The sequence below is a fragment of the Urocampus carinirostris genome, chromosome 17 (genome assembly GCF_059441175.1).
Source record: "Urocampus carinirostris isolate Australia breed hairy pipefish chromosome 17, RoL_Ucar_1.0, whole genome shotgun sequence".
Classification (NCBI taxonomy): Eukaryota; Metazoa; Chordata; class Actinopteri; order Syngnathiformes; family Syngnathidae; genus Urocampus; species Urocampus carinirostris.
Window position 1 is genome coordinate 34,504,373 of NC_142365.1, and position 26,954 is coordinate 34,531,326.

A 26,954-nucleotide genomic window follows, 5' to 3' on the forward strand; every position below is an offset into this window, starting at 1 on the left:
TAATTTTCTTTACATGCATTTCAAATGATAGATCAGGGTCAAATATGACACCTAAATTTTTAACTGAGTGATGTGACATTTGTCAATGTTCACAGCAGTTTTTGAGAATAAGTCACGGCATTTAGATGGACCAATGACTAACATTTCGGTCTTTTCAGAGTTAAGACGCAAGAAATTGAGTGACATCCACTCTTTTATCTCAATGAGGCAGGCTTCCAAATTTCCACAGTTTAGGTGGGAGATTCCTCCAACGGAAGATATAGTTGAGTGTCGTCTGCGTAGCAGTGAAAGCTGATATTGTACTTGCGAATAATATCACCTAATGGAAGCATGTAAATGCTGAAAAGAAGGGGGCCAAGCACTGAACCCTGCGGAACACCGCAGGTAACATTAAAGGGCTCAGATGTCATTTCACCATATTTAACACAGTGCGTCCTATCTGAGAGGTAGGATCTGAACCACGAGAGGACGGTTCCTGAGAGACCAATCCATTTTTTCAACCGTTCTAGTAGGAAATTGTGGTGCACTAGTTCAAAAGCAGCACTAAGATCCAGCAGCAGCAAAAGTGATGAAGCGCCAGAATCCATTGCCAGTAGGAGATCATTTGTTACCTTGATCAGAGCTGTCTCAGTAGAGTGGTTAGCCCTGAATCCTGATTGCATGGATTCAAAAAGGTTATTCTCGGATATGAAAACATTCAGCTGCTGTGCCACTACTTTTTCAAGTACTTTAGAGAGGAAAGGTAGGTTTGACACAGGTCTATAATTACTTAAGATTTCTGGATCAAGGTTGGGTCGTTTCAGTGTGGGTTTAATAACGACGGACTTAAAAGCTGCTGGAACTACATCTGAGGAGAGTGTTATGTTTATAATATTTAGAACTGAAGGTCCAAGGACGCCAAAAATACTTTTAATAAGTGAACCTGGAAGCGGGTCGAACTGGCAAGTTGTCGGTTTGGCCGCATTCACCACCTGTTTGAGATCATCAAGTGACAGTTCACTAAAACCGGACAATTTCCCAGGACAGCCACCCTGTCGTGCATCTGTAGATTTCAGCCCTTTAATATGTGTGGTATTAATAATTTCTTTAGCAATTTCTTCCTGTATGCATTGAATCTTCTTAGTAAAGAAGACCATTAAGTCATGAGCAGAGTGCGTCGAACTATCTGCGATAGTCTGTTGCCTTGTAAGCGATGCTACAGTGTCAAAAAGGGCTTTGGGATTGTTCTTTTGAGACGCAATCACCTTCGAAAGGTAGGCTGATTTTGCAGAGGCAAGGGCCGCTTTATACTTTAACAAGCTGTCACACCAGGTTTGATGGAAAATCTCAAGCTTGGTAGCGCGCCATTTTCTTTCCAATTTCCTGCATTCTTGTTTAAGGGTTCTAGTTTCATCAGTAAACCAAGGCATGCATCTTTTAGGACGTGGTTTTAGCTTTATGGGCGCTATTGAATCCAGGACACTAGTCAGGGTGGTATTGAAGTCATCCATGAGTGAGTCAATCGAGCCATTGTATGAAGGAAAGGACGCAACTGCTCCAGGAAGGAGTTCAAAGAGCTCAGAAACTGTGCCAGTGCTTAAATTGCGTCCGCTAAATCCTTCAGCTTTTTTAACACTACATTTAGCTAGCACCTCAAATGTAACTAAATAATGATCCGAGATAACGGTAGTACTCGGAAACACCATAATGTTTGAGGTTAAAACTCCTCGAGTCAGAATCAAGTCTAGCGTGTTCCCATCTTTATGGGTTGGCAAATCAACCAGTTGATTAAAACCAAATGCATCAATTAGAGACCTAAACGCAATAGTAAGTGAACTGAGTGGGGAGTTCATATGAATGTTAAAGTCCCCCATAATTATAATTTTGTCTACATAGGTTACTAGTTCAGACAAAAGTTCAGCAAATTCGTCTAAGAAAATTGTGTATGGCCCAGGTGCGCGATAGATAGTTATTACATAAATTGACAATAGAGAGGACCGCATCACAAGAGCCTCAAACGCCTTGTAATTATTAGAGGTACAAGGATTAAATTTGAGCGATTTTTCAGAAATGAGCGCGACACCGCCACCCTTTTTCAACGTGCGTGCTACATGGCTACTCGCGTAGTGAGGGGGTGAAGCATAATTTAGCGCTAAATACTCATCCGGGCGTAACCAAGTTTCACAAAGACCCATACAGTTAAGTTTATAATCACGAATAATGTTATCAACAAGTAAAGCTTTAGGAGCAAGCGATCTAATATTTAAAAGACCAAATTTTAGCTTTGCTGAATCATTTGACTTAGCTGAAGTCTTTGTAGTCTTTGTAGAGATCTTCAAAAGATGCCGCTGTTGTGGCTGTTCGTGTGCGCTGAGTGTAAAGCTTCGGTTGTCCGGCGAGGAATGAATGGTGGAATTAGTTACATCCTCGCGTCCTTCTTGCTCCTTAGACTTCGCACGCTTCACACATCTACCTGCACGGCAACCACGCTTCTGTTTTCTGTCCTTACGGCGCCGTTGTCGTTTGTTAGGAGGAATAGCTGTCCACAAGGATGCCGAATCTCTTTGAAGTTCGCTCGTCATATAATAGGCGGTATAAAAAGTGCCCGAAAAGTCGAAATTTAGACGCCCACCCAACCGAATAAGTTCGTCCCTACTGTAAGTATTTTTGGCCACACATGTGTCCAAAAGTGAAAGCAAAAAAGACAAGAGAACGGCAATAAATAGAAGATTAGCTGGAGAGCAACTAGCCGCATGCATCCATGCGCCGCCATGTTGAATAAGAGCATGTTAGTATTGATTAGAATTGTATGTAATTGTACAATGTCATGTTGACCTTGGAAACTCCCTACTGGCTACAAGGAACACTGGATGGATTCAATTTTTGGGGACTTGGTGTCATATTATTACTTGATTGTTGTTCTTATTTGACATTTGTTTAATCCATTATATGTTTGCTTTTGTTTTAATTATTTGATTGCATAGGGTATTTACATGCTTCTTGCTTCAACAACTGCAACATCTTTTCGGTAACTTAGTAAACATAAATTGAGTTCCAATTCAGACTTTTGTTTCATAGCTTTGTGCATGCAGCTACTGCTTTAGCCCTTGATAGAATTGATGCAGAATTTGTAGACAAGCACTTTGAAATATAACGCGTACACTTAACCTCTTAGTCTGTGTTGCTGGCATTGTCCTTGTGCCGCCTGTCCTCTGGTTGATCCATCATTGTTGACAGTAGGCTGAGGTAGTGCTGTATCCTCGTGGGCTGGGAGAGCCGCGCCTCGTGCCTTTCTTCTTTGTAAGACGAGCATCTTGTCTTTTGTGTGTTTTTGCTATGCTGCCTTTGCTCCCAAGTTTCACAGATTTGGCCAACTAGACAGCTAGCGGACGATGTCCTTAATAACCAGACTCCTGTGCTTTTTACTGCTGTATATTCAGGCAATGGCCTCGACCACTACCCTTAAAAGGTTGCCGTACAACTGGAACCAAAGACAATGAAGTGCCGTTAGCTTGCTAAATATGCAGAAAGATTTCATGCTAATCTATGATAAAGTTAAAACGTATATGAACTCTATGTTGGCAGAATTAAACAAATAAAAACAAGCATTAAGGTAAATACAATTTATTAGCATTGGTGATGGCCCAAACACCACTCGCCCCGGCTGGGCTCCCGGCCACACTGCGCGCCCCCGTGTGTCTAGTTAACTTTAGTCACACAGGAAACAGATAAATACACCGGAAATGCAACTTTAAAATAAAAGAGTACAAAACTGATAAACGTACAAGAGATGCAAATAGACTGATTATTGAACCGTTACTTCATGTGTGTGTGTGAAAGATCGTTTTTATATTTAGGAATATAAAAACAAGTTATATTCACACAGTGAATTCTGAGAAATGTTACAACCAAAACAACCAACCTATCTTTCCCCCCTGTTGTTAATTTCGAAGAAAACAATACCAGAGGTTTCAAGTTTGTACATCATTAAGAAATCCAACAGGTTGGTAGCTTCGTGGAGGGGCGCAAAACCTTCGTAAAGGAAAAAATTCCCCTCCTCCCACCTCGTTTCCATGAGGTCGAGAGTGTTTCTTATACTAGAAAACGTAGTAGTAATGAAGGATGGTTAACTATAAGAATCACAGATAAAACAAACAAAAACAAAAAACACAAAACAAAGAACCCTGCCTGCGCGTATGTCTCCACAGGGCCTGGGTGACTTCATGAACGGGGGCTCGATTAGCCTTACCCGCTCGGATCTTCGCGTGTGCATTTGGGGGGTTTTCCCTTTAGCCGGTAGGGATAAGTCCTTTAAGACAACGCTGTCTAAGTCCATGTGAATTGTATAATGTATGGGAACTAATACCAATGTAACAAAGCAGTCCGCAAAGTCCAAAGTTTTCAACAAAACAATAGCAGAAATTGAACCAAAACTCCTTCCTTCCCACAGTTTTTTAGGAGTCTTATTTTGGTACTTTTACGACCACCAGTTTTCTAGATATCATTGTGGAATGCAATACCTATTCTTTCGGGAGAATAGATTAGGACATCATTGGCGGCTTTTGATGCCGTTTTTCGTGAGCATGGCCACCGTTAGGCACCCCCACACCTCCTGGCTTGATGATGTGTTGCTTGTATATAAGGTGACACCATCCAGTTGTCCACATTGGACTGCACCTCTTTTCGGATCTTGGCAAGCTAACTTCTTCCCTGAGATGACAACCTCCTGCCTCGTGGCGGACGTGTGTAGGGGACACAGCTGATGGCAAGAGTGCTGGCACACTCCCCAGAGTCCTGACCGCTGCCCTTGGGAAGAAAGGTTAAGTTTGAAGCTCCCTGGGCTGACAGAGCTACGTCATCTGTTCAGCAGGGGTCACCATCCCCTGTATGGATGAGAAAAGCATAATGAATACCCTAGAACTGAATATTCAGGGAAAGCTATAGTTGGGGACTTATTTTTTTTTTTAAATGGTTTATGTTACCCATAATTTACTCTCCCCCTGTTGAGACTTTCGTGGCTCAAAAAAACTAATTCATTTACAGTATAGATTCGTATATTTTCTTAAGTTATGTTTATTTTTATCATAAGTGAAAGCAAAAATCCCCACTATAAGTTGCCATATCCATTTTGAGCATTCTATCCCAAAACTCCAACTCGAAGATAAACAATTTATTTAAATTGTTAGTTCTAAATTTCAAATTTTGCTTTTTCACTAAATCCAGTCACTGAATCAGTTTAACCATTATCCTTGTCAGAATCATTTACCCTGATTTGAGTGATTGAGTGTTTTCTCTTTTGTGGATTGATCATATTCGAAAAATAAATTTGAATGCAGTTTTTATTTGCATTTTCTTTTGATTTTCAATGTGTTATCTTGCTGTTGGCCATTCCCCTCGAGGCAGATGACCAGGGTAGATTGTTAAATTATCAATTTAACCCAAGAAAACACGTTTTTATTGTTATGATTCACTCTTTGTTTTGCCCTTTATAAAAATCATAACCGATGTATTATCTTTTCAGTAAGTAAATTTGTTTAAAATAACAGTATTTTGCAAAGAAAGCCAGTAATTCATGCTCATAGTGAATGATTTTGCCAAAAATGAAAAATACCATCCAAAAATGTTCTCAATGTGGGCGATAATCTAATGGTGAATGGTTATTCTAATCGATTATTGTTAATCAATTTGACGAACATTGTAATTTTGTTATATTACAACATTTCTTTTGTGTAATATTTTTCTATCCGTCCAAATTTTGTAATTTGAATCTCAACAAACAGTTATATGGAGAGCCTATTTAGAAGACAATTTTTCATCAATTGCGGACAAAACTAGGTTTTAACTTTTATTTTACTGAATGTCTCAAAACTTCCCCCCTGAGTTAAAACCCAAGTTCACTATCTATCAATACGAGTGAAATAAGACAGCATTTATAAATTTGCAAGATGAATTAATCAATCTTCCTCACGTACATTTACACTTTGTATTAACAAGACGCTACATAACTTCAAGCAGACGTATTCTTGAATAATAATAATAATAATAATAATAATTTCCTTTGTATTGTCATTCTTTGTAACAATGTACACAGAACGAAATGTCGATACACCTGACCCGTTGTAGCGAGTCGATGCAGCCGCAGCCAACAGAGGGCGCCGCCATTATACCAATTAGGTATGTCTCGGCCGAGGCGCGAACCAGCGACCTCCCAGTCTCAAAGCGGTCGCTGGTTCTGTTGTTGTGTTTCAGTTTTTGATTTGCGTATTCCACATTACATTCACCATTTGAATGTTGCTTTTGGCCCATCATAAATTATTTTTCAAAATGTGTCCATGTCAAACACGAAATGACTTTATTGTCTTTTTTTGTCAGTTCCACTGACAACGAGTGCAGGAATCTCCTGTTAGCTGTCTGAAAAGCAGCTGGGATGTGCTCAATCACCCCCTTGATCTCGTTGTTGATGAGTGCAGTTGGGATGTGCTCCATCACCCCCTTGATCTTGTTGTTGATGAGCGCAGATAATGGATGACTGATGCTTTTTTTCTCAACTGTTTTTCCCCCTTTTAGCAAATAATTTTTGTCCATGACCTCTTTTTGACGGATTGATATGTCCTTTGGAAAGTGCATTGACTTTCAAAAAGAAAAGAAAGTCTTTTGTGGAATTCACTGGCACTTAAGAGTCTGATTAATCTATTGTGCTTACGTACTGGGACTTTTTTTAGTAATTTAGCCGGATTATTCATCATCATCATCAGCTACACCGCTTATCCTCAGTAGGGTCGCGGGGGGGCTGGAGCCCATCCCAGCCATCTCCGGGCAGTGGGCGGGGGACACCCTGAACTGGTTGCCAGCCAATCGCAGGGCACACAGGGACAGACAACTCATTCGCTCATTCACACCTAGGGACAATTTGGACCGGCCAATTCACCTGAAATGCATGTTTTTGGAACGTGGGAGGAAACCGGAGTGCCCGGAGGAAACCCACGCAAGCACGGGGAGAACATACAAACTCCGCACAGGAAGTCTGTAGCTGGATTTGAACCCAAGACAGGTTCCCATGACATGAACTGTGCCGCACAAGCGCTAACCACTGCGCCGCCGTGCTGCCCCCGGATTATTCAATGTCTTAAATTTTTCTCTAAATTTAAGTACTAGTAGACATTATCTTAATTTAATCAATTTCTATCCATTTATTTCCCTTGCAATTATTTTTAAATTAGCATGATATGTCTCGAAATCAGTATTTGTTTAACATTTATTAATCATTTATCAATCGTAACACTCATTCTAAAAAATTCAGTGTGTAATCAATTGTCCTCCCAATTGTCCTTTGGGCTAAATTTGTCAAAATTCCAAACCCTTACACTATCTAAACATCAAAAAACTCAAAAGATCTAAAAAACAAACCTCACAAAATGCCAAATCGAATTTAATGTCAAAACTTTCTAATTGCATTTTCCTCTCTCTGTAATCATAATCAATCTTTTGTTATTGATTCAATATAGAGCAATACATACTTGTCATTTATGAATTATCTTGTTGAGTAGTATTTATTATTATCATAATCTTTATCCCGCGCAACAATCTTTGTTTTTACGCATTAGTCTTCGTTCTATGCAGCCCTTCGAGATCCCTTGTGATTAAGGCTATACAAATCAACATGATCTGGTCCGACTATTAATACTTGTTTCTTTTTTCCTTTTTAAAAGAAACATTTCATTCAGTGACTGAAATAGCTTCAGCTATGTCATTAATGATTTCTAGTCTCGAATTTTTCTTTTCTGTGTTAATTTGTCGTCATTTTCGAATTTCTTTCAAAATTTGATTATTTGAAATGGTTCAAATGACCTGCATTATTTTATTGAGAGTTATCTATTACTGAATATGAAAACAGCTAAGGAAATAATCTTTTTACTTATTACGCCTCTGTTGAATTTGTCTATTTACGAACGAGAAGATGGACACTAAATTTATGGACGGTTTCCAGTCATCTTCTTTACTCGTCCTTGCTTTATTAGGAGCAAAACTACACGTCTTAAGTTATTACCCTTTTGCTATTCGCATATTCAACGAGAAATGATTAGTTTGGTTACTCAAATATTCTTTCTTTTAAACTATTCTGTATAATTATCTTGTATTATACACTCAGTGTTTTCATTTCCCCATGTCATTTATGCTGGGGACGCAACTTTTTTCCCTTTAAATTGTCATTATCATTTAGTTTATTTTTTAACAAAGATTTAACGCATTACAAGCCTTATTGTTATTTTGGTTTTGCTGTATGAGTTTTTATTTTTCTGCACGCCGATCTTAGCTAATGAGATCTCGTCGCTTCGAGATTACGCCATTGTTGGTGGTAATTCTTGTCAAGCAAAGGTTAAAGTCAGTTTTTTTTTTTTAGACAAGCGGCTTTTTTTTTCCCTTCTTCAATTCATCAAAGAGAGCTTGCTTTTAAACGGCTCATTTGCTTTGATGATATCACGAATTATGTTGTACTAAGATGTTAAGGAAAGGAGTACAGAAAGTAGAAAAATGGAAAAAAGCAAGCTTGTTATTCGCCATTACCATCAACAAATGCAAAAAATAAATTAATAATTAGATGATCAAAACTGAATGAATACGCAGATATCTACTATATTTGTCACCGATTCATAACTTCGATCTCTGTATCACCAAATTTACGGGGTTCATAGATCGCTGCCTAGATCTATAAATCTTTTAGCAAGCTAGTACACGGAATTCAAAATCCCTATCATATTATCATTATTGATAGTTCAGTTTTAAAATTGTTTCATATATATATATATATATATATATATATATATATATATATATATATATATATTTATTATATATGTGTGTGCAGCACGGTGACGCAGTGGCCAGCACGTGTGCGGCGGTACTAAGGACCTGGGAACAGGTGTGTGTGTTCAAAACCAGCCACTGGGCTCCTGTGCGAAGCCTGCATGCTCTCATTGTTTACGTTAGTTTCCTCCGGCTATCCGGTTTACTTACCTCTTTCAAAAACATGCATTTCAGGTGGACTGGCTTGTCCAAATTGTCCCTACATGTGATTGAGCTAGTGAATTGTCTATCTTTGTGTGCCCTGCAATTGGCTGTTAACCAGTTCAGGGTGTCCTCCAAACGCTGCCTGATGATCGCTGCTACCCCACTGAGGACAAGCGGTGCAGCTGATGAGATTTACCTATCATGCTTATGATTCATACCGGCCGCATATGAACACAAAACATTTTCTGCATCTCACCTGTAACGCCCTTCGTGTTGGCATATTCCTTTAATATCATCAAATTGTTTTTTCTATCACCATTGTTCATCCCATGTAATATCTTCATCATCGTTATTAGTGCTACCTTTTCTTCATCGTTCTTTCTCCCATTTTCTCCTCAGCAGGTTGTTGAGGCCAAATGAGACAAGAACCAAATTCTAAAACTCAAAAACATCGTTAGTGCAACACTTTTACTGTAAAATCAAACTTTACCTTAGTTCCTTTGTAGTGTTTTCACGATAGTTACCTAACATTATTTCTGTAGTCTATAACATTTACCATTATGGCAACGAAATAGTGTAGTGTTTGTATAGTATTACTATAGTAATTTTGTAGTCGAATTTATATTATTGTAATGCTTTGCCATCTCATTTCTTGTTCTTAAGCAAAACAATATGTTATGTCTATGTTCATTTGCCTTCAATTAGATTTTCATCCTTTAAATAATTCTCTTATTTTTATAGCTTATCTATAAAAATACTGTCACATGTTTTGCACAATGCTGACAACTTTTTTTCACTACGATGACTATTCACCAAATGCATATTACACAAACCTCAACTGTATGTAACATCTTACATGCAAATATTTTTGTGCAAATATTGTATCAATTATAACTATAACCTTATCTTCTCTATTCCTTTACCTCACTTTGAAGATGGATTGTCATGCCAAATTTCATTGTCAGTCACAATATGTTAACCCATTTTGTAACTATGTCAGTAAAGGTATATTCTATTCTATTATGAATGGTTTGCATTTATATAGTGCTTTTCAAGACCATGAGGGACTGCAAAAATACTATATAATGTGTTGTTTTTCATACTTTTGTCGCAAGTTTTTCATATCCAATTTTCAGCGAATTATTTTGATTTTATTAACTTTTCTCTTTTGCATTTTTTCCTTTTCTTACTTGAATTCTCCTTGCTCTTCTTCTTAATAATTTACTTCCTTTTCCCCTTTTTATTTCCTTCTACCAACTCTCATCTTTCTGTATTTGTAACTTCCTTACATGCTTTGCCAACAATCCATTCCCAACATAACACTTTTTCCTTTGCACCTTCTAACACTAGCTTTTTAGCTTACCAGTTTAAATGTAAAAATGACGTGTATTGATCTACAACGGGTCATTTTATCATTTTTATTCCACTCAATGAATTTTCCCTCCATATTCATTGAAAATAAAGTATTTATTCGCTCTTTTTCAATAATTTTGTATAAAAATCCTTTTATCTCAAATTAATCCATTCCAATTCGCTCAATTTGATTTTTCCTCATCTTTTCAGTCCTTAATTTTCTAATTTTGAACTGAAAACCGGAATATTCTATCTTTTTTTTGTTATTGTATCTTTTCTAAGTGTTATTCTGGCATAAACTTCATTTAACGCATCTAAAATAACTCAAACATAAGTTTTCTAAACTTTCCACTCCTGAATTTATCGTTTTCCAATTGAAAAAAAAAAAAAAAAAAATTTGGACCGAAATTTTTTTGGGGGGGAACCCCGTAGGCCCTCGGTGTTATTTTGCACACCCTTAGCGTCAAACGCCAATTTTCAAAAAAACGAACGTTTTCGATTCCTAACGAGATGTGCTATCGGTTCCACCCAATTCAACATATTTTGAACGGTTTTACTCTTAAAAAAAACGTTTTTCTCGATTCAAAGAGCACTTCAAATGCGACGTTCCTTTTTTTTCCTTTCTATCTATTCTAATTTAGTTAGTGTACACTATCTGAAGCCGTGTAGTTTATTTAATTAACTTTTGGTAAGTTTTCCTGTACAGAAAGGGTCTTATTTTTTCTTTTTTACAACCCATTGTTTGAGGGCGAGCCTTCTCTTACCCTCCCCCCGCGCGGGTTCTTCAGTTCATCTGAATCGTCACAAACTTTTTTTAGTTTTGAGTGTTTACAATTATTATGTCTTCATTATAATTGTCTTGGGTGCCCCTTTATTATATGCCCCCTAACCGTCTCAAACTAGTTTGCGTGGTAAAATAGTATCCTCTTAGATACTCTGTTCTCACAAAGTTTATCTGAATCCGTCATACTTTTTCTTGGATGTGTGTCGACACTATTTCCTTCTGTGGAAAAACTTAATTTTATATCTAATTTTAAAAATGGTTTCATCCTAAAATTATTCCAAATTTATACATTGATGCATGTTCTTACCTGAATAAATGCCAGTCTGGTTCTTTTGGAGCCTCCCTGAGTCCGTCCAAGACTCCAGAATGCTAACATCATGTTGCTAAATGCCATTTTAGCTTCCAATGTGCTTCTTTGTTCTTTGTTCTCTCAACCGGACTTCATTGGACAACAAAAGGAGGTCCAAGCGGGTTTCTCGGCACCAAATTGATGAAGTTAAAACTTATATGAACTCTATGTTGGCAGAATTAAACAAATAAAAACAAGCATTAAGGTAAATACAATTTATTAGCATTGGTGATGGCCCAAACACCACTCGCCCCGGCTGGGCTCCCGGCCACACTGCGCGCCCCCGTGTGTCTAGTTAACTTTAGTCACACAGGAAACAGATAAATACACCGGAAATGCAACTTCAAAATAAAAGAGTACAAAACTGATAAACGTACAAGAGATGCAAATAGACTGATTATTGAACCGTTACTTCATGTGTGTGTGTGAAAGATTGTTTTTATATTTAGGAATATAAAAACAAGTTATATTCACACAGTGAATTCTGAGAAATGTTACAACCAAAACAACCAACCTATCAGCTAACACAGGCGAATACCGAGTCACACAAAAGTACGAAAATGTGCACAAAATCCTACAATAAACAAAAAACAGTATATCTAGAAAGTCATCACAATCTGTTTCATTCTTACAGACAATAATTGTCCAACACAACAACAAATTTGAGGACTTTTTACAGAGCGTGACACCGTGCTTCAGTAGTGCTTCAGTAATGCTTCAGTCTCCGTGTTTCTGCTGCTTTCACTTTCTCTTCCAAAACAATTACCATGTTGGACTGTAGAGAGTGCTTAAGACTACTCTACATTTTTTTTCACCACAAGGCAGAGCAAGGACATAATTCCATTTTGTGGCATTTTTAGGATTTTTTTTCATATTTGACATTACATTCATGCCATGAATAAAAAATGACCAAAAAAGGTTTGGCCATTGGGAATAGTAGCAACAACTTAATTGTATTTATTGTCATTGATGACGAAGTAGTTTAACATTGTATGCAACACAATTAGTTAGACTTGGCCCTTAAAGGGTTAACATGTAATAAAGACAAATAAAAATAAACGACAGTCGCGATTAATGGGCAAACATATAGTTACAATGTATTGTTTGGAGCACAGGTGTTGAACAGGCAGTCCGCGGGCCCCCAGATCGAATTAATTCGACACACCTGGCTTAGAGACCAGTGTTGGGCACATTACTTTAAAAAAGTAATGAGTTATAGTTACGCACTATTTCTTCCAAAAAGTAACTGAGTTAGTAACTGAGTTACTCTATAGTAAAAGTAAGTAGTTAGGAGGAAAAGTAACTACATCCGTTCCTTTAAAAAATAAGTTGATTGTCAAAATATTTGAAATTTTTGGAGCAGTATTCGAGTCAGTTGAATAGAGAAGAAAATATTTATTGCGCCTCACTACCAATAGATTTATTATACAAGTGCAAAAACAGTCATCAATATCATGTTATTATATGATATTATTTATATCAGCAGTAAACAATATAAAGTGATAAAGTGATATTGATCTAACTCAAATGGTCTGTTGTAGAAATGGAAATTCCAACTCTTTTTAGAGACCTGGCTTTTTCGGCTTTGCTCATTAAAAAGAGCTGGCTCTTTCGACTCCCAAATGGCTATTATTTTTTTTTTGTTTAATCCATATTTTACCATTTATTATGTATTATTATGAATTACTTAAATGTAGGAGAAATACAGCAAAATTAACAATTAAACGTTAACACTGAAAAACACAGTAAACATAGAATAAAAAAAGAAAAAATACAAATCACTTTTGAGCTTTTTATACTCAACAAACTCAAATTCCCAGTCATCTCCGGGCAGTGGGCAGGGGACACCCTGAACTGGTTGCCAGCCAATCGCAGGGCACACGGGGACAGACAACTCATTCGCTCATTCACACCTAGGGACAATTTGGACCGGCCAATTCACCTGAAATGCATGTTTTTGGAACGTGGGAGGAAACGGGAGTGCCCGGAGGAAACCCACGCAAGCACGGGGAGAACATACAAACTCATATGCAATGGAAATTACCGAAATACAATAGGTCTAGCAAAGAAGTGCTTTTTTGCATGGAATTTGATAAATATCATTATGAATTAAACAATAAAAAAAGAAGATAGAATAGAATTTACTTTTATTGTCATTCTTTGTAACAATGCACACATAACGAAATGTCGATACAACTGACACGTACAGTTAAACTGTAGCGAGCTGATGCAGCCGCAGCCAAACAAGGCGCAGCCATTTTAGTCATTAGGTGACCAAACCCCCCAATTCCAACCCTTAATGCTGAGTGCCAAGCAGGGAGGCAATGAGTACTAATGTTGTAAGTCAAGTCAAGTCAAGTCAAATTTATTTATATAGCCCTTAATCACAAAAATGTCTCAAAGGACTGCACAGGATTACAGTTACAAAATTACACAATTACCTGATCTTAAACCAGCATGCGGGCAAGCAAAACTCAAAAACCTCAGTGTGAGGAGAAAAGAGAAACCTTGAGAAAGGACCTCACATGTGGTAATCCCCCTTCCAGGATTGACCAGGGTGAATTACAATTAGCATTACTGTACACATAATAGTAAACATAAGGTAAGATGTTGAAAATGTCCGGAAAGTGCATGACATCAACGACGCCCCCAGCCTGCAAACCAGTCCAGAAAGTCTATGACGGCCACGACGCTGTCTTATGTATGACTCGGCCGAGGCTTGAACCAGCGATCTCCCAGTCTCAGAGCGGGCGCCCTACCATATAGGCTACCGAGCTGGTTTAAAAAAAGATGAATTAACCAGTTTTATCCATATTATTTTCCGTCTAGTCACATTCTTAAATTCTCATGATCCATCTCAAGATCGACTAATCTGCTATTTTTAAATTCGTATGATCTTTCTTATGATTAATTAAACTATTCTTCATTGTCTTTTAAAACGCTCTTAGGATGGGCGAATCTTTTTTTTTTATTTAACCAAGATACATAAATCAACTTTTGTTTTATATTTGGTTATGGTTTGTCAATTGTACTGCGCTCCTCAAGTCAAGTCAAGTCAAATTTATTTATATAGCCCTTAATCACAAAAATGTCTCAAAGGACTGCACAGGATTACAGTTACAAAATTACACAATTACCTGATCTTAAACCAGCATGCGGGCAAGGAAAACTCAAAAACCTCAGTGTGAGGAGAAAAGAGAAACCTTGAGAAAGGACCTCACATGTGGTAATCCCCCTTCCAGGATTGACCAGGGTGAATTACAATTAGCATTACTGTACACATAATAGTAAACATAAGGTAAGATGTTGAAAATGTCCGGAAAGTGCATGACATCAACGACGCCCCCAGCCTGCAAACCAGTCCAGAAAGTCTATGACGGCCACGACGCTGCCTCCCGTCTCTGCCAGCTGGTAAATGCAGGGGTTGACATGCTGCAGGTCAGACGCCGGTCCGCTGACCCATCCCAAATCATCCTTCTCCTTCGTATCAGCCAGGCAGGCGTCGGAAAAAGACAGGACAAAACAGAATATGAGGTGGGCATCAATCATATGCTTTGGAATAGAAGTGTGTCTTAAGCCTCGATTTAAAAACTTCCGTTGAGGTTGCAGATCTTATCTCCAGAGGCAGGGCGTTCCATAACACCGGGGCCCGGATGGAGAACGCTCTCGAGCCCGCAGACTTCTTGGCTCTCGGAGTCACAAGTAGACCGGCATTTTCCGAGCGCAGACTCCGTGCAGGAACATAGGGGGAAATCAAATCGGAGAGATAAGAGGGTGCAAGCCCATGCAAACATTTATATGTTAATAAGAGAACCTTAAAGTCACATCTTAAGTGGACTGGGAGCCAGTGCAAGTTGGCCAATACAGGAGTAATATGCTCAAACTTTTTGGTCTTAGTCAAAAGTCTGGCTGCCGCATTCTGAACCAGCTGCAAACTTTTAATGCTAGACATCGGGAGACCAGAAAGCAATACATTACAGTAATCGAGCCGAGAAGTAATAACCGCATGAATTAAAATCTCTGCATCTGATTGGGACAGCATCGAACGAATCTTCGCAATATTACGGAGGTGGTAGAAAGCTAATCTAGTAATATTTTTCACGTGTAACTGAAACGACAGATTAGGATCAAATATAACACCTAGATTTTTGACTGAGTCACTATGGGTGATATTACATTTGTCTAGGTTCAGGGTAGTGTTTGAAAACAACTGACGACAGTGAGCTGGACCAATAATCAACATTTCATTTTTTTCTGGGTTAAGGCGTAAAAAATTATTTGACATCCATCTTTGAATCTCAGTAAGGCAAGCCTCCAGATTTCTAAAACTTAAATGTCCATTTTTTTCCAGTGGCACATACAGTTGAGTGTCATCTGCATAGCAATGGAAACTAATATTATACTTGCGGATAATGTCACCAAGCGGGATCATATAAATACTAAAAAGAAGGGGGCCAAGTACAGAGCCTTGAGGAACACCACAAGGGACATTAGATTGTTTAGAGGTCAGATTGCCATAGTTAACACATTGCATCCTGTCTGACAGGTAGGACCTAAACCACGAGAGTACAGTTCCTGAGATACCAATGCGTTCTAGACGAACCAATAATATGTTGTGGTCGACCGTATCAAAATCAGCGCTGAGATCCAGCAGCAGTAACATTGATGAGGCACCAGAATCTATTGTTAAAAGGAGAAACTTAAAAACTACTTAAAAAATTACGGTATGAGTCATCAAGCACACACAAATTCACGCTGGCCACTCCCCTCACGCACGAGAAGACGAATGAGCTTATCACCAGGGTTGGGTAGGGTTACTTTAACTTGATTACTTTCAATTACTTTTGGATTACTCCAATACCAAATATGCTAATAAAAGACAAAAGAAACTAATAGTATGAATAAAATTATGACTCACAACACGTGGTAAGCTTTCTCTCCTGGCTTTGATCGTTTTGATCTCCGACAAAACTAACATAAAATGCGACAGAAACAAAATGAAAATAAATCCAAACAGCTTGCCAACATCATTTTTGCCGTTCCATGTATTCCGTTACACCCCAAGCCTGCACAAAATTTAGTAATTTAATTCATATTTAGTTTCTTTTGTCTTTTATTAGCATATTTGGTATTGGGGTAATACAAAAGTAATTGAAAGTAATCAAGTTAAAGTAACCCTACCCAACCCTGCTTATCACTCACCATCTTCTATGCACAATAAGGCAGACTTTTCTTTCACTGGAATGTCTAAAACCACGCAGGCATGGGGAACATACAAACTCCACACAGGGAGGCTGGCAGCCCTTCCTGAACCCATGACGTCAGAACTGTGCCACGGCGCGCTAACCACTTAGGCGCCGTGCCGCCTGCAAATGTTTAACCAAGTGAAATCCAAACCAGAACACTGCACATCAACAATCAACAATTCCAAAGCGGAGAGTGTAAATTCGCTTATCAAAATCAAAAATGCCAATGAACTCCACTTGAATTTTTTTAATTGTAATTTACTCTCAATACAATCAACGACTGCTACAGAATCAACTATCTTTACTCACTGATTCTATATAGAATGACCCATAATAGTCACTAAAATATGGCTTATCAACTCATATTTCATTTTTGAAACTCTGTTTTTGAAAAAGAAAGCAAATCTTATTCAGTGATTGCAACGGAACGTTATTAATAATTAACTCTTTCTGTGCTAATATGCCGTTATTTTGAAATAATCCATCCAAATTCACTCAATTAGTCCTTCCTTGCCTTCCCCGGCCTTAATTTATCGCACTGCTTATGTTGACATTTTTTTTTTGATTCCTTGTATGAACCAAAACACCTTGCCTAAAAATCCCTTTCACGACATTGTGAGCTCTTTTGAAAACATTAAACAATTTTTAAGACACAAAGCTCTCAAGACAGAAAGAGACAGACAAACATCATCACACAACATGTAACATACAGGGCCTGGAAACACATTGAACGAGAATGATCACTTTTCTTGTAAGAAGAACACTTTTTCTTTTTCTTTTCTCGTGTCTCTCCTTTATCCAATCTATACGTGTTCTCACACAGTTAATTCCAGAGTTTATTCCACAAATTTAACTCTACATAGTTATATCCATACAGTTAACTCCACATAGTTAAACCCACAGAGTTAACTCTTTTAGAAATATTTAAAATTTGGTTACCCCATGGGTCATGGACTCCGTCATCGGTCGCTGGGGCAGCGAAGCTTCGAAAACACGGGCACTGGACTCAAAGGCACCATTTGTCGTTCGATGAATCACTGTCGACAGTTCAAGCCAACAGGTGTCAATCCCTCGTCATCCGTATGTTGAAGTCCCCGTACTGGCCACCAATTTAATGTGGGCTCTAAACCTCTATTAGGGGCCGGTCACACAGACATTTGCGGCTGAATCACGGCTAAAATTTTGCGTTTTTTTTTTGCCCGTGGTTGCCCGGGATGGAAAATGCGCAAAATTTGACAACCCGCCGTTCGTCTGTGGTATGGCCGGAAAAAAGACGCCGGCGACTGTTCCGCTTCCTCATCGCGTCATTTTTGCGTCATTTTCTCGTGTGGACCACGGGTATAAAAGCTCCCGAGCCGGTGTTGTGCCCAAATCCGACTCCTACGCAACACACCCACCCCCCCACACCCTCGCGTGAACGCGCATTCTGCTGCGATCGCTTTTGACCTTTTCATCCGCGTTAATAAACGCATCTTGTAAAATACGATCGCACTTTATTGTTTAAATAAACGCGTTATATTGACTAGGATCTCCCAATTATTATAATTAGCTCGCTTTACTGTTTTAATAAGCGTTTCATATAGAATACGATCGCTTTTGATGGAAGCGCAGCAGAATGCGCGTTCACGCGAGGGGGGGAGGATTTACCGTCCGATTACGTTCACAACAAAAACAAAGACGGAATGGATTATGTTGTATTACATTCCCAACGAAAGCAAGACGAAGTGGATTTGGTCATATGTTCGCCATTACATTCCCTAAAAGTGTTATAAAACGAGGTAAAAGCGGTTGGAGAACCGAGGAGATGCAAATCTCGGCAGGGATGCATTTCTCGGGCTGTAGATTTTATAAACGCTCTAGACACAGTCCCGTGAAAATCAAGAATTCAAGCTATGGCATCATTTTTATTTTATTATCCCGATAAGAAATGCGAAGTATTAGATATAGGTCAAGACGGTATCACTACACTGACGGGGAGGGGGGAGGGGTTTGTTGAGTGTATTTGATCTATTTTTTTTACTCATTATCCAATAACGATCAGTTCATAATACGTTACAAAGCTTAGGAGCCGGGACTCTTACTCTCGGCCAAAAGGGTTTTTTAAGGGTTATTGTTCTTCTTCTTTATTCATTATCCATTATCCGTTATCGGTCAGTTCATAAAACACTACAAAGCCTAGGGGTCGGGACCCTTACTCTCAGCCAAAAGGCCCAGCTAAGGTCCTAGCCCTAAAGCCTTGCTGCGATTATTGCGAATGCATCGTTCCCGGAGGTACTGCAATACCGGGCCGATGCGTGGAGTGGACAGAGCAAGCTCTTATTCTAAATGTCCTTCATAAAAGTTCACAGTCCAAAAATCACAGTCGGCCAAAAGGCCAAGCTAAGGACTTAGCATCAAAGCCTTGTTGCGACCATTGAGAATGCACCGAAAGATTTATTCGAAATGAAGAGAAACTACGCTGATGGTGATCCATGTTCACCCCCTTGACGTCACGACCACAACTGTGTGCTCGGCAAATCGCGCTGTATATACGCGGAGAAAGGCGTTTGACTGTCACACGCGTAACACGCTAATTTCACGTAATAACACCGCGATACAGGCGCAGAACATGCTATTACCATGCTCCACCCACGATTACCTGCTGAAATTTCCCGTCCTACCCATGTGTAACTACGCCCTGGCCGCGGCCAGAGCACGTCGTTCCGCGTCATTTCCACGTGTTGACCACGTGTGCGGCACGCGGTTTAACACGTGCTCAAACTTTTGAGCAGCTCAAAAGTTTTGAACGCGGCCAACCACGTGAAAATTTCCGACCGCGAGTAAAGCACTGCTCTATCTCGTCTATATGGCGGTCTCAAAACGTCCAACAGCGCCCAACGACATCTGCTTCACGGCCAGAAGTTTACGGCCGTGGTCCAGCCTCGATAAACTCGTGAAAGGCTGTGTTCCCGCGCTCTCAAGAATTGAACAGCGCTAAATTTTTTCGCGCTGCCACCCGCGCGCCAATTTCCGACTTCGTGTTATGCACTGCCGTATTTCGTCTGATTGGCGATCTCAATACGTCCTATAGCGTCCGCCTCAAAGGCAGAAATTTCTGGCCGTGATTCAGCCGCAAATGTCTGTGTGACCGGCCCCTTACTTTAGTTCAGTCCGCCCACATGTGAAATAAAAAGACAGAAGTCTTAGTTCTGCCGAATGTGTTCTAGTCACCTATTTATGCAGTTCCAGTCGTGAGATTGCAAAACAGGATAAGACTTGAAACTTTAACTAGAAAATCGATCATTGAAGACAGCTGAATCGTGACCTTAAACACAATGAACAATGGTGACTTTCTCACAAAGTGCGAAACAGGATATATCTGTTTGAGAACAACCCAGCTCATTTATACTCAAGCACAGATGGCTGGATGCTGTTTTGCCATCTTGAGGAAATTTAGAAAACCAATCATTGAAGACAGCATGATATGTTTGTTGCCTTAGGTTTTATCAGCAGAAGTGCAGTGAGACCATACATCATCCTCAGCAAATCGGATAACATAAAAATACACACATTTATAGTTTAATGTACCCTACAGTACAACTATTAAAAATGTTTTGGTGCTAACTTTGTCCCCATTGTCCTTCTGTGTGTCTACGAAAAAAATACAGGTAATACTACAGAAATGTTTTAAAATAATGCATTTTTTTTACAAAACTAAATATCCCTTATCATACAAAACTGGAAGCTTTCAGGAAGCCGCAAGCTAAGGGGTAGCGATCTCGACAATAATACATTTATTGCAAGAAATGCAGCAAAAACACAAAAAGAAAAGTTTCAATTACATACCTAAAAGTAGACGAAGGCAAAAAGGAGTGCACGATGTACATGCTGGCAGGTAAACTTACCCCAAGCAGCTTGTGATGATCAAAGCATGCAACTTAGACAGAACACTCAGAAGTCCCCCAGCAACATAGGAGGCAAGTTCCAATTACTTAAAGCAAAAAAGAGCCTTATGCAATCGCTGTTGACTACAATCACCATCTGTTTTGAGTCCTTGTTGTTTTCCGATGATGTCACAGCTCTGGGAGATGTGAGGTAAACTGTCTACTTTGAGAATTATTTTCTTGAGATCCACGTGGACTATATTGGAACATATCTGCATGATTGTGGAGTTGAACACTACATGTTCTATGCCTAATTGAAAAAATATATAATACCTTCAATGCTCAATTCAGATTTTTTGTTAAATCTGATGTTAGATCGTTCATATTTTCGACTAAATGCGACCTCTATGCGACTTGAGGACACTTGACGTCACACGCAATGCACTCGTGTTTGTGGAAGTACTCATGAATGTTAACAGCGGAGCGTTGTCCCCCAATATATTAATCCCTAACCGTTACTGTAAAATTTGCCTCAAATCCCAATCCAAGACATACCCAAAGTAAATTAAATACTGTTCTTGAACCGTTTAGAGGATATAGACGGTTTTGGTCTATTTTGTCCCAACTAAAAAAAATCACTGCAATGGCTTCTGAAGGTTTGCCGTTTTGTTTGATCTACGTTAGCCATGTTAACAGTCGCTAGCTGGCTATCCTGCTGTGCTCAATGTTTTTTTCTCCCGGTTGAGTTTGTGTTTGTTGCTGTGGTAGTTTGTTAATGTTGGCTCCCTGTTACACTGGTTGCTTACTACATGTTTTGGTTTGTCCAGCCTCCTGCTTTTCTGCCGTTCAGCCCCAGGTATCTCCTCTTAGAGCCGGTGGTATGCCGAGAAATGCATCCCTGCCGAGATTTGCATCCCCTAGCTACTATCACCACTTTTACCTCGTTTTATCTCACTTTTATATCACTTTTCGGGAATGTCCCTCGTATGGGTCTGGCCTTGATGCGGCGAGGGAGCTTGCGTGTTCCAGTGACCCTGGAGAGCGATACCGTCGGGAGCTTGCTCCTGGTAGGGTTACCCATGGCGGGCCGGTCTCCGGGGTAGGTTCCAGACAAACAAAGACCCCAGCGTGTCGGTACGCTGTGAGGTGGCAGCCCCACCAACCGACTATCCTGCGGAGGGCTAACAACTCACCCAGGAGAAAACCCCCTTTGTTACGAAACTGACCAGAGAAAGAAGCCGGACTGACCAACACGGTAACGGACCCCAGCCTGCCCCCGACCAACGAGTACGGATCGACCTTCGTCGTAAGACCCGTGTCGCCACCTGGAATGTCCAGACACTCCTTCGCCCCGGAGCTGCCACCCTGCTGTCCCGAGAGCTCTGTCGCTATAACATCACCCTGGCAGGGCTCTGTGAAGTACGATGGCAAGGCAATGGTGAAACAACAGCTGGCAACCATTGCTACATCTGGAGTGGCCCCGAGAGTCGGACCGGCCTTTACGGTGTGGCTCTCGCCATTACAAAAGCCCTCCGGAGGTCCCTCATCAGCTGGACACCAATAAGCGACAGACTACTGTCTGCTCGCTTCCTCCGCCATCACGGCAAGATGACAGTGATCGTCGCCTACGCCCCCACTGATGTCGCTGATGAGGATGCGAAGGACGCGTTCTTTGACCAACTCCACCAGGCTGTCGACCAAGCCCCACCACACGATGTCACCATCATCCTCACTGATGCCAACGCCACTCTATCCAGCAATGATCGGCCCCCCGGCTCACCTGTCGGCACCACCTTCGTTGACAGCACAACAAACGACAATGGCAACCGCCTCCTCCTCCTCTGCCACCAAAACAACCTTTGTGTTGCTGACACCTGGTTTCCCCGGAAATGCATCCATCACTGGACGTGGTACAGCCCAGATGGCAGAACCAGGAAGGCATTGGACCACATCCTGATATCACGACGCTGGAAGTCGTTTGTAACCAACTGCCGGGTGTTCAGAGGAGCACAGCTTGGCAACACAGACCATCGTCTGCTGGTGGCCCAGCTCAAGCTAAAGCTCCGAGCCAACCAGCACAAGACTCTGCCTCGCCCCGACTCCTCCCGACTCAGCGACCCCAACATCGCCAGTGACTTCAGTTGCTCCATCCACCGCACTCTCGATGCCCTGGCTCCTGACAAGCTGACAGACTGGGCGGCCTTCAAGGAAAGTGTCCTCCAGTCTGCTCACAATGTCCTCGGACGCCCGCGATCCTCCCCGAGAAAGCCCTGGATATCAGAGAGGACACTAAACATCATAGACCAGCGGCGTGAGGCCCGGCTCCGAGGCGACCTCACGGAGTATCGGAGACTGAACCGCCTGCGCAATGTGGCCATTGCTGAAGATAGGGAGAGGTTTTGGCAGGCAGAAGCCCAACAGCTTGAGTCCGCGGCCAACAACAACAACATGAGCCGCGTATTCAGTCTACTACGCCAAGCCCGTAGCGGCCCACACATAAAGACAGCCCTGGTAAAGACTCAGACTGCAACCTCATCATGACAGAAGCCAACTGTCTCGCGCGCTGGAAGGAGCACTTTAGCCTCCTCTTGCAGCACAGCACCATCCCGGCTGATCCCACCCTCCTAGTGGCTGCAAACACAGCACCTCCTAGCGACGCCTGCTGCACAGACCCTGTAACACCCGAGGAAGTGAGAGCTGCTCTGAAGAAGCTGAACACAAAGAAAGCCCCCGGCATCTGTGCCATTCCCGGCGAGATGCTCAAGGCCGGCGGTGATGGCATGGTGGAGTGGCTAACCTGCCTATTCAACCAGGTGTGGGAATCGGAGCAGCTGCCCACCGACTGGACCAGAGGAGTCATCATGCCCTTCTGGAAATGCAAGGGTGACAGGCTTGTCTGTGGAAATCACAGAGGTATAACCTTACTCTCCATCCCGGGCAACGTCTTTACCAGGATCTTGCTCAGCCGTGCACTTCCAGCAATCAGAAGCTGCCGCCGTCCCCACATCTCTGCCGTCCGTTTGCTGATAGAGAAGACCCGTGAATTCCGTAAAGATCGCCATCTATATATCGGATTCATTGATCTGAAGGCCGCCTTTGACACCGTCTGCCACTCTTCACTGTGGAACATCCTCCAAGTTCTCGGAGCACCACCCAAGATCATAGCCCTGTTCAAGCTACTCTACAGCAACGCAGAGAGCTGTGTCCGTATCAACGGCATTGATTCCGACTGGTTTACTATCTCCAGCGGCGTTCGTCAAGGCTGCGTGGCCGCTCCCGACCTTTTTAGTTGCATCATCGACCATCTGATGTTCAGGGTTAGTGAGCGCATCCCCGGAGTGTCTTTCGGCAACTACCACCTGACTGACCTGGAGTATGCTGACGACACCATCATGCTCAGCACTTCCTACAGCCAGCTGAAAGACGCTCTGGGCATTTACAGCGAAGAGGCAGCGCGGCTTGGCCTCCAAGTGAGTTGGACGAAAACCAAGTTCATGTATGTTGGTGATGGACCAGATCCACCTCCCATCCAAATTGGTAGCGACATCGTAGAGCCTGTCAAGAGCTTTGTGTATCTGGGGTCCATGGTGACACACAATGGGGACCTAAAACCAGAGATTCTCCGCAGAAGAGCCCTGGCAGCATCTGCTCTGCAGTCTCTCTGGAAACCACTCTGGCGGCACCAGACCATCGCACGCAAGACGAAGCTCCGCATTTACAACCTCGCCGTACTCTCTATCCTGCTTTATGGCTCAGAAACATGGCCCCTGAACGACACCCTGGCCACAAGAATCGACGGTTTTGATAGCAGGGCTCTCAGAACCATCGAGAACATCAGGTGGCCCCAACGAGTCTCCAATAAAGAGCTTACAGCCCGCACGTGCCAGCCCCGAGCATCTTCCTTGGTCGCACAACGCCGCACCCGCTGGTTTGGCCATGTCCTTCGTCTACCACCAGACCATCCGACACGAGCCATTCTCCAGTTTGACCCAAAGGCAGCAGGCTGGAGACGACCACGAGGGAAACCCCGCACTCGATGGCTCGACGTCGTTGCGGGCGACCTCCAACAACACGGAGTTGCTGTAGAGGATGCAGAACAGCTGGCACAAGACCGCCAGCATTGGAAAAACCTGGTTCATCTGGTCGGCTCAACGCACAGGGACGGGACCCCCCGACCTTCGCTGGAGCAATAATCAATCAATCAATTTCGGGAATGTGATGGCAAACAGAACCAAAACCACTTTGTCTTGCATTTGTTGGGAATGTAATAAAATTGAAACCATTCCTTCTTTGTATTTGTTGTGAATGTAATCGAACGGTAAAGCACACCGTATATAAATCCCTTTTGAGCAGGTAACATGTTTATTTTGCCTTTTTCTACTCAAATCACTCATATTGAAACTGTTATGCACTCTACCATAAAGCTTATTTCAGCATAATAAGCTTTATGGTAGACCATAACAGTTCTCAAAAGTGATTTATATACGGCGTGCATTACCGTTCGATTACATTCACAACAAATACAAAGACGGAATGGTTTAACTTGTATTACATTCCCAACAAATGCAAGACGAAGTGGTTTTGGTTATATGTTCGCCATTACATTCCCGAAAAGTGATATAAAAGTGAGATAAGACGAGGTAAAAGTGGTGATAGTAGCGAGGGGATGCAAATCTCGGCAGGGATGCATTTCTCGGCATAACACCGGCTAGCCTGCAGTGTACCGGCTACTTTAGCCCCTCTTAGCTCTCTATGTGTTATTTTGGCTGCTCGACATTCATTGTATCATTTCTGTACCCACCTATGACACAACACCTAAGTCTTCTACACAAAATTACCAAAACTTTGCTTCAAATACTCAAAGCCTTTTGGACTAATTAACATGTAAACCAATATGATGACTGGCTTGCTAGGGTGCTGGTGTTCTTCATGTGACATCACAGCTCAAAAAATCAAAGACTTGACGGACTGTCTTGAAAAGATTAGCTCGGAAAATGATTGGAATGTACCAATGACATATATATATATATATATATATATATATATATATATATATATATATATCTCGTAAATTCCGGACTATAAGCCGCTACTTTTTTCCCTAACTTTCAACCCTGCGGCTTATTCAGTGATGCGGCCAATTTATGTAACTTTTCTAACGGCCGCTAGCGGCGCTCGAATGTTGCTACCATTAACTGCCCTGTCAAAGCTATATTATTATTAAAGCTTTGTAAACTCTCTCGGTGTACCGTCTTTCTTTGTAAATATGTGTAACCCATGTATAATATGTATTTGCAACTGTATAATTTTGTAATGTATTTATTTGTATTTATTTAAGACACTTATTCTGATATGTTTTGCACGGGTGAACGAAAAATGAGGGGCGGAACGAACGTTTGGTGCCGAGTTTAAGTGGGGACCGCTAAAGGTGAGGGACAGACAAGGAAAGAAGAGGGGGTAAAAAGTTGGTTAGAGAAAAACGAGTTGCGTGAGTAAATGTGTTCATCTGATATACTTTTCCCACCCTTACCTTTGGAAATATACACTTTTTTCCTTGGATTACCTTCAACGGGACCTGGACTCTGCAGGTCTGCATCAAACCTTAAGTACCAGTATCATTTTCCATTCATTTTGCCGGCTGTGATTTTTGGACTGTGGACTTTAATGAAGGACATTTAGTTTCAATCGCGGGACTTGAAGTCGGTTTTGGGTTGATTTTGTGTTTGTGTTTCATGTTTGAATGTGGGCACATGCAGCTTATATACAGGTGCGGCTTGTGTATGTACAAAATCGGTTTTCCTCTCAAAATGTGGTGGGTGCGGCTTTTAATCAGGTGCGCTCTATAGTCCGGAATGTACGGTATATATATTATGCAAACAAACATGTACTATTTTCTCACATTTCGTATGTTTAAAAATTTGGGTATTCCTTTAAGCTCTACACATTGAACCAAATCTGAGCATCGACTGGGTTCTGCCCATTGCAATGCTTGAAGCAACTGCTCCCCCACCTTTGAGTGGTGAAGGGAGGAACGAATTTTTTTGTAAATCGAGGAAACATTGTTAAAAAGAAGTGATCTGACCACAAGTTGGGATTAGGTTTGAACATAACTATAAAATAATAGTTACACACAATTCAGACCACACCTAAAACCTTTATTTAATTTCTATCAATTTTCTGACCTCTGGAATCCAGAGGGCAAGGAGAACAAAAGGGGTAGAAGGTCCTCTACACACATGTGGGTTTTTTGGTGTTTGCTGTACGAGCCAAAAATTGATGTATGTCATTGAATTGCATTTTAGTTTAGTCCATGGGGTGGCACACATTGATTTGTATGTGTATAAAAGAACGTTTGTGTTGTCAGTTTGGTA

The 26,954-nt window shown here is 41.2% G+C and overlaps 1 protein-coding gene, 1 long non-coding RNA gene and 1 pseudogene across 2 annotated transcripts in view; 1 reads left to right on the forward strand and 2 right to left on the reverse strand.

Moving 5' to 3' along the window:
• itpr3 (inositol 1,4,5-trisphosphate receptor, type 3) overlaps positions 1-26,954 on the forward strand; it is a 307,422-nt gene that overhangs the window by 122,044 nt on the left and 158,424 nt on the right. The gene's annotated exons all lie outside the window — the stretch shown is intronic.
• On the reverse strand, positions 3,588-11,979 carry LOC148349881 (uncharacterized). Its single transcript, XR_015847212.1, has 3 exons — positions 11,433-11,979; positions 9,351-9,423; positions 3,588-4,862 (listed from the first exon to the last, which is right to left on the reverse strand). It is a non-coding gene; the product is annotated as an uncharacterized LOC148349881 (long non-coding RNA).
• LOC148349882 (U2 spliceosomal RNA) lies at positions 18,970-19,103 on the reverse strand (annotated as a pseudogene).